Source organism: Magnolia sinica, chromosome 16, assembly GCF_029962835.1.
Source record: "Magnolia sinica isolate HGM2019 chromosome 16, MsV1, whole genome shotgun sequence".
Classification (NCBI taxonomy): domain Eukaryota; kingdom Viridiplantae; phylum Streptophyta; class Magnoliopsida; order Magnoliales; family Magnoliaceae; genus Magnolia; species Magnolia sinica.
The window spans coordinates 29,372,552-29,378,519 of record NC_080588.1 but is presented as its reverse complement, the minus strand read 5'-3'; the positions used below and the strand labels follow the sequence as shown (position 1 = coordinate 29,378,519).

At 41.5% G+C, this 5,968-nt stretch overlaps 1 non-coding gene across 1 annotated transcript; it reads right to left on the bottom strand.

Moving 5' to 3' along the window:
* Positions 1–2,738: 2,738 nt before the first annotated feature.
* LOC131230077 (small nucleolar RNA R71) lies at positions 2,739–2,844 on the bottom strand. Its single transcript, XR_009163802.1, has one exon. It is a non-coding gene; the product is annotated as a small nucleolar RNA R71 (small nucleolar RNA).
* Positions 2,845–5,968: the final 3,124 nt, after the last annotated feature.

Sequence of the window (5,968 nt, the reverse complement as noted above, 5' to 3'; positions counted from 1 at the left end):
CAGGACGGACGGTAGGGAGAAAAATCTATGGACCGCACCAACGAACGGCAAAAACCATACCTTCCTGACCGAAATTCCGAGGAGAATCTGGTAGATGGAGTGGATTTCCCAAAAGTTATCTTGAGAGAGTCCAACGGCAACAATTCGGGCTCTGTTTACGCAGCCCGCGCGCGACCGTGAAAACCGGAGCTTGTGGGGCATCCTGTGATCTCTATCACTGCCGGATTGCTGATCCAAACCGGCCAAAATCCTTATAAGTGGGTCTTTAGCCCAACCAAGAGGAAAAACGGGAGTTTAGGACGTTCCTCCATCTCAAAATTCATTCAAACGCAAACTGTTTTGCGTTCTTACGCAGGCTGGCTGCGTAAAGAGTTCCACCGCCTCTGGCTGCGCAGAAGGGACGATTCAACACCTCTCCTGGTGTCTATAAAGGGGGAAGGAAAAAAACGGAAAGAGGGGGAGCGTTTGGAGGAGATCAGCGTGGGAAAAGAAGAAAAAAAAAAGGAGAAGAAAGGAAGAAACGGGAAGCACGGGAGCAGACTTCGGAAAAAGCTGAGGCAGGGAACGTGGCTTGGATGGGGCTGGACGTGGCTTGGCTGCTGCTGCACGTCTGGGAGAGAGTGGGAGGCAGCGGAGGAGTTCTCGTTTTGGACGGTTGAAGGAAGGCTGAACGTGGAGTGGGTTTTCTCTTTTTCCTTCTTATTCTTTTCTTTTCCTTTTTATTTTTTTTAATTGGAATTTAGCCCATTCATGTGTGGCTAAACCTCTTAGCTAGGGCTAAGAGGTGAAGCTGTAGCGAGATGGGAGATACTGTTTCATGCGAGTAGATTAAATTTCTGAACTTAATTTGATTTAGTTGATTATTATAAGGAATATTTTTATTAGTCTTTAATGGTCTGTTGTGACTGAAATTACAATGGATTTGCAATGGCTTTGAATATTTCTTTCTCCTTTTTTATGTTTATGAAGTCAGGAAGCCCTGTTGTTCATCATTGCTCCATAGGCATGGTAGGATGACAGTACCCTTCCTGATCCTCATACATTGTTGATTGGTTGGTAATTAGTTTAATCCTGTTGTTTGCTTTGTCTCCTGGGCATGGTTAGATGATGGAATCCATTCTAATTCATATACCTTTCATCTCTTGAAAACCAAATCAAGTAAGTTCAGTTTGAATTCCATAATCCTTGATGCAGGCATAAGATCTCCCTGATCTCTACAAGTGGATCCTCTGAATCCCTAGTTTCCTTCCTCTGAATTCCTTAAAGTTTTAGATAATTATTCCACAATTATTCCTTAAAATTCTATTTGGTTAGATCACATCTTAGTCTAGTTCTAGTTCTACTTAGTTTCAGATAACGTACAGGTATCAGTCCCTGTGGATTCGACCTCGGTCTTACCGAGTTTATTACTACATCACAACCCTATACTTGGGGAGTGAACAAGTTTTTGGCGCCGTTGCCGGGGACTGACGGTTACGTTTTTCTGAAATTAATTAGTTTTAGAATTAGGTTAGGATTAGGATTTTACTAACTTTAGGTTAAAATTTTTTTTATTTTATTTTATTCTTAGAAACTAACTTGTTTCCATATTTTATAGGATCTTGACATAAGTTTCTCAATTGGTAATTCCTTCCTAATCTCTCTACTTTTTCCTATTTTTTAGAATTAAGGTTTAGATTTTAGAAATTTTCTAATTCCAGTATCCTCCCTTCTGTAGGAAATAGTTTATTTTTAGAAATTAGGTTATTTCTTTCCCTTTTTAGAAATTAACTTTCTATTTCTATTTTAGTAACTTTCTAACTCTTTTAAAATCTAATTTGTCTCCTAATTTATTTTTAGAAACTAACCTTCCTATTTTGTAGGCCTTTAAGATAGAAATTTCTAATTCGGTAAGTTCCTTCCCTACTTTCTATTTTTCAATTCTCTTTTAGTACTTTACTTTCTAGTTTAGGACTTTCCTAATTTATTTTAGAAATTTCCACTTTCTTTTAGAAATTAGTTTACTAGTACCTTTACTTTAAAGGATTGTTCTTCTTATTTTAGAATCTAACTTATTCTTGTTTTATTTTGCAGGTGTTAACTCAGGACTCCAATTTGGTAATTTCTTTCCAACTTTCTCTTTCTTTCTAGATTTTCTTTTCCTTTCTTAGGATTAGGTTTTTAATTGAGGGCTGCGAGTGTTTTCATGCCCAAGTGGGCCCGTGACGACACTCGACGTCTCTTGACTGAAGGAGGATTGGTTGAGGGGTTGACTATCCATCGCAGGACTAGACACCGCTCGAAATCCCCTGAGTTAACTGAGGTTATGGCTGAAGACCAACCTCCTCTACTTCCACCCAGGGTGGAGGATACCCAAGATGAGAATGAGGTGCATCAGGCACCCCGCCTCGTACCTTACGAGATTATCTACAACCGGCGGGAGTGAGTATGCCCTCATGTATGATTTTTCCTAAAAACACAGGACAAATGGACATCAAGCCAGGAGTTATCCAACTCCTTCCCAAATTCTATGGACTTGAATCAGAGAGTCCATATTTACATTTGAAAGAGTTCGATGAGATTATAGCTACATTATGTTTTCCTAATGTATCTGAGGATACAATTAGGCTAAAACTCTTTCCTTTTCCTTAAAAGAGAAAGCTAAGACGTGGTTACATTCATGCGTCCTAGATCCATTGGCACATGGAGCGACATGCGAGAGAATTCATAAAAAATTCTTCCCACATCATAAAACGATTACCCTCGAAAAGCAATCATGAACTTTGCCCAAAAGGAAGATGAAACATTCTTCCAATGTTCGGAAAGGTTCAAAGATTTGATCAGTTCATGCCCACAACACGGATTTGAAACGTGGCGCATTACAAATTTTTTCTATGATGGACTGACATCTTCCATGCGCCAAATGGTGGAGACAATGTGTAATTGAGAGTTCATCAACAAAGATGTTGACGAGGTATGGGATTACCTCGATAGTCTCGTGAAAAAACACAATCATGGGACTATTACCCAATGGCGAACACAACTTCTAGGCCGACTCAATTAAAGGAGAAAGGTGGATTATATCTCTTGAAAGAAGAAGATGATATCAAGTGTAAAGTGACTACGCTCATAAGGAAAGTTGAGGCTATGGAAGGAAAGAAGGATAAGGTCAATGAAATTGTTTGCGGCATCTGTGATTGCAACATTCATACAATTAAAACTGCCCTACAATACCCGCCTTTCGAGGAGTGTTGAATGAACAAGCCAATGCCGTAAACAACTATCAAAGACCTTTTTCGGACCTAACTCCAACACATACAATCCTTGTTGGAAAAATCATCCAAACTTTAGTTGGAGGAATGGACAGACGGCTACTCCTCCAGGTTTCTTCAATCAAAATCCAAATCAAGTGAAACCTCAAGAGGAACCGGTTCAAAATCCCATACAAGAGCTGGCTCAGGCAATGTGGGGAATTACAGATTTTATGCAAAAGATAGATTCTCGTATGACGGTTATAGAAAAAGGGATGCTTCCTGCACAACCTCTCCCCAATCCTAAACCGCAGTGCGAGAATAATGATCCCAGCGCTTCAAATCAGATGGGGCATGCTAAATACATCACCACTCTTAGGACTGAGAAGATCATTGATAAAACTCTTCCGGTTAGGCCCGAAAACCCTCAAGAACCAAAAGAGGACAACAATGATGGATCCAGTGATACCCCACAAAAAGTAGAACCGGAACTTCTAGAGAAGCCAGTTGCTCCATTCCCCCAACGGTTGGTTTCACCAAAACCTCTCTCTGACTCTCAGGATATCCTAGAGGTGTTGAAACAGGTGAAAGTCAACATTCCTCTACTTGATGTTGTTAAACAGATACCTTCATATGCCAAATTCCTGAAAGACTTATGCACGACCAAAAGACGGAAAATTTTTCAAAAGAAAATCTTCTTGACTGAGAAAGTGAGTGCCATCTTGAAGCAAGACGTGCCACAGAAATTCAAGGATCCCGGTATCCCAACCATATCATGTGTAATCGGGAACCATCGAATTGACTTAGGAGCGAGCGTCAATTTGATTCCCTACTCGGTATACAAACAGTTAGGTTTGGGTGAATTAAAACCCACCCTAACCACACTACAATTTGCTGATCGCTCTGTTCGTGTACCAAGAGGGATAATTGAAGATGTGTTAGTCCAGGTCGATAGATTTTACTACCCTGTAGATTTTATCATCCTGGACACCGAACCCATCAATAACATGAGCACTCAGATTCCTGTCATTCTTGGTCGCCCATTCCTTGCCACGTCAAATGCAATTATCAATTGCAGGAATGGTATCATGACTATGTCTTTTAAAAATTTGACATTGGAGTCAAACATTTTTTTCAATAACGGCAGCAACGCAGAGGATGATGACGATTTCCACGACATTAACATGATTGACTCTTTCGTGGAAGATACGACACCTCTAACCTTATCCTCCGACCATCTGGAGACGTGCCTGGCCCACTCCCATGATTTCGATGATGACATGATTAGGGAGACGTGTGCCTTGCTTGATCCTGCCAGTACTTGAAGTTAACCGGTGGAGGCCACAATTTGAAGAATTGCCACAAACCGATATAGTGCCTCTACCGTCTAACCTCAAGCCGCCGAAGCTTGACCTAAAACCTTTGCCCTCTGATTTGAAATATGCATACTTAGGTCAAGATGAGACATACCCGGTGGTGATCTCTGCCCACCTGGAGAAAGAGCAGGAGAGTATGCTTATATCTACTCTCATTGAGCATAAAGGAGCCCTGGGATGGACGATAGCGGACCTCAAAGGAATCGATCCCTCGATTTGTACTCATCACATATACCTTGAGGATAATGCAAAAACCGCTCGGCAACCACAACGTAGACTAAATCCAAACATGAAGGAAGTGGTTAAGGCCGAGGTTCTTAAACTATTGGATGTGGGTATTATATACCCTATATCTGATAGTCAATGGGTGAGTCCAACTCAAGTGGTCCCTAAGAAGTCCGGAATCACCATCGTAGCCAATGCTAATAATGAACTCGTGCCAACTAGAGTCATTACTGGTTGGAGAATGTGCATTGACTACAGGAAGTTGAATACCGTCACGAGGAAAGACCACTTTCCTTTACCATTCATTGATCAGATCCTGGAAAGGTTAGCTGGTCATTCCTATTACAGTTTCCTTGACGGGTATTCGGGCTACAACCAGATAGAGATAGCCCCTGAAGACCAGGAAAAGACCACATTTACATGTCCCTACGGCACCTTTGCCTATCGAAGGATGCCATTCAGACTATGTAATGCCCCTGCCACTTTTCAGCGATGTATGCTTAGTATTTTTTCTGACATGGTGGGGCAATATCTAGAGGTCTTCATGGACGACTTCTCTATTTATGGTCCATCTTTTAGCAAATGCTTGGAAAGTCTTAAATGTGTGTTGAAAAGATGTGAAGAAAAGAACTTGGTACTTAATTGGGAGAAGTGCCATTTCTTGGTTCAGAAGGGAATTGTCCTTGGGCATATCATCTCGTCCAAGGGAATCGAGGTAGATAAGGCAAAAATCGATCTTATCTCTAACCTACCTCCACCCAAGAACATCAGAGACATGCGATCCTTCTTAGGACACGCAGGATTTTATAGGCGATTCATAAAGGACTTTAGTCTCCTCTCTCGTCCTTTATGTACTCTTCTTCAAAAGGATGATCATACGAGTGGATCGAGCAATGCCAGGAAGCTTTCACCAAGCTTAAGGGCACGTTAACCATCGCACCTATCATGCAGCCACCCAACTCGAGCCTTCCTTTTGAGCTTATGTGCGATGCTTCGATTATGCTCTTGGAGCGGTCTTAGGCCAGAGGAAAGATAAGCGGCCCTACGTCATTCACTACGCAAGTAGAACCTTAAATTCTGGCCAAGTGAATTACTCGACTACGGAAAAGGAACTCTTAGCGTGGTGTTCGCCTTGGA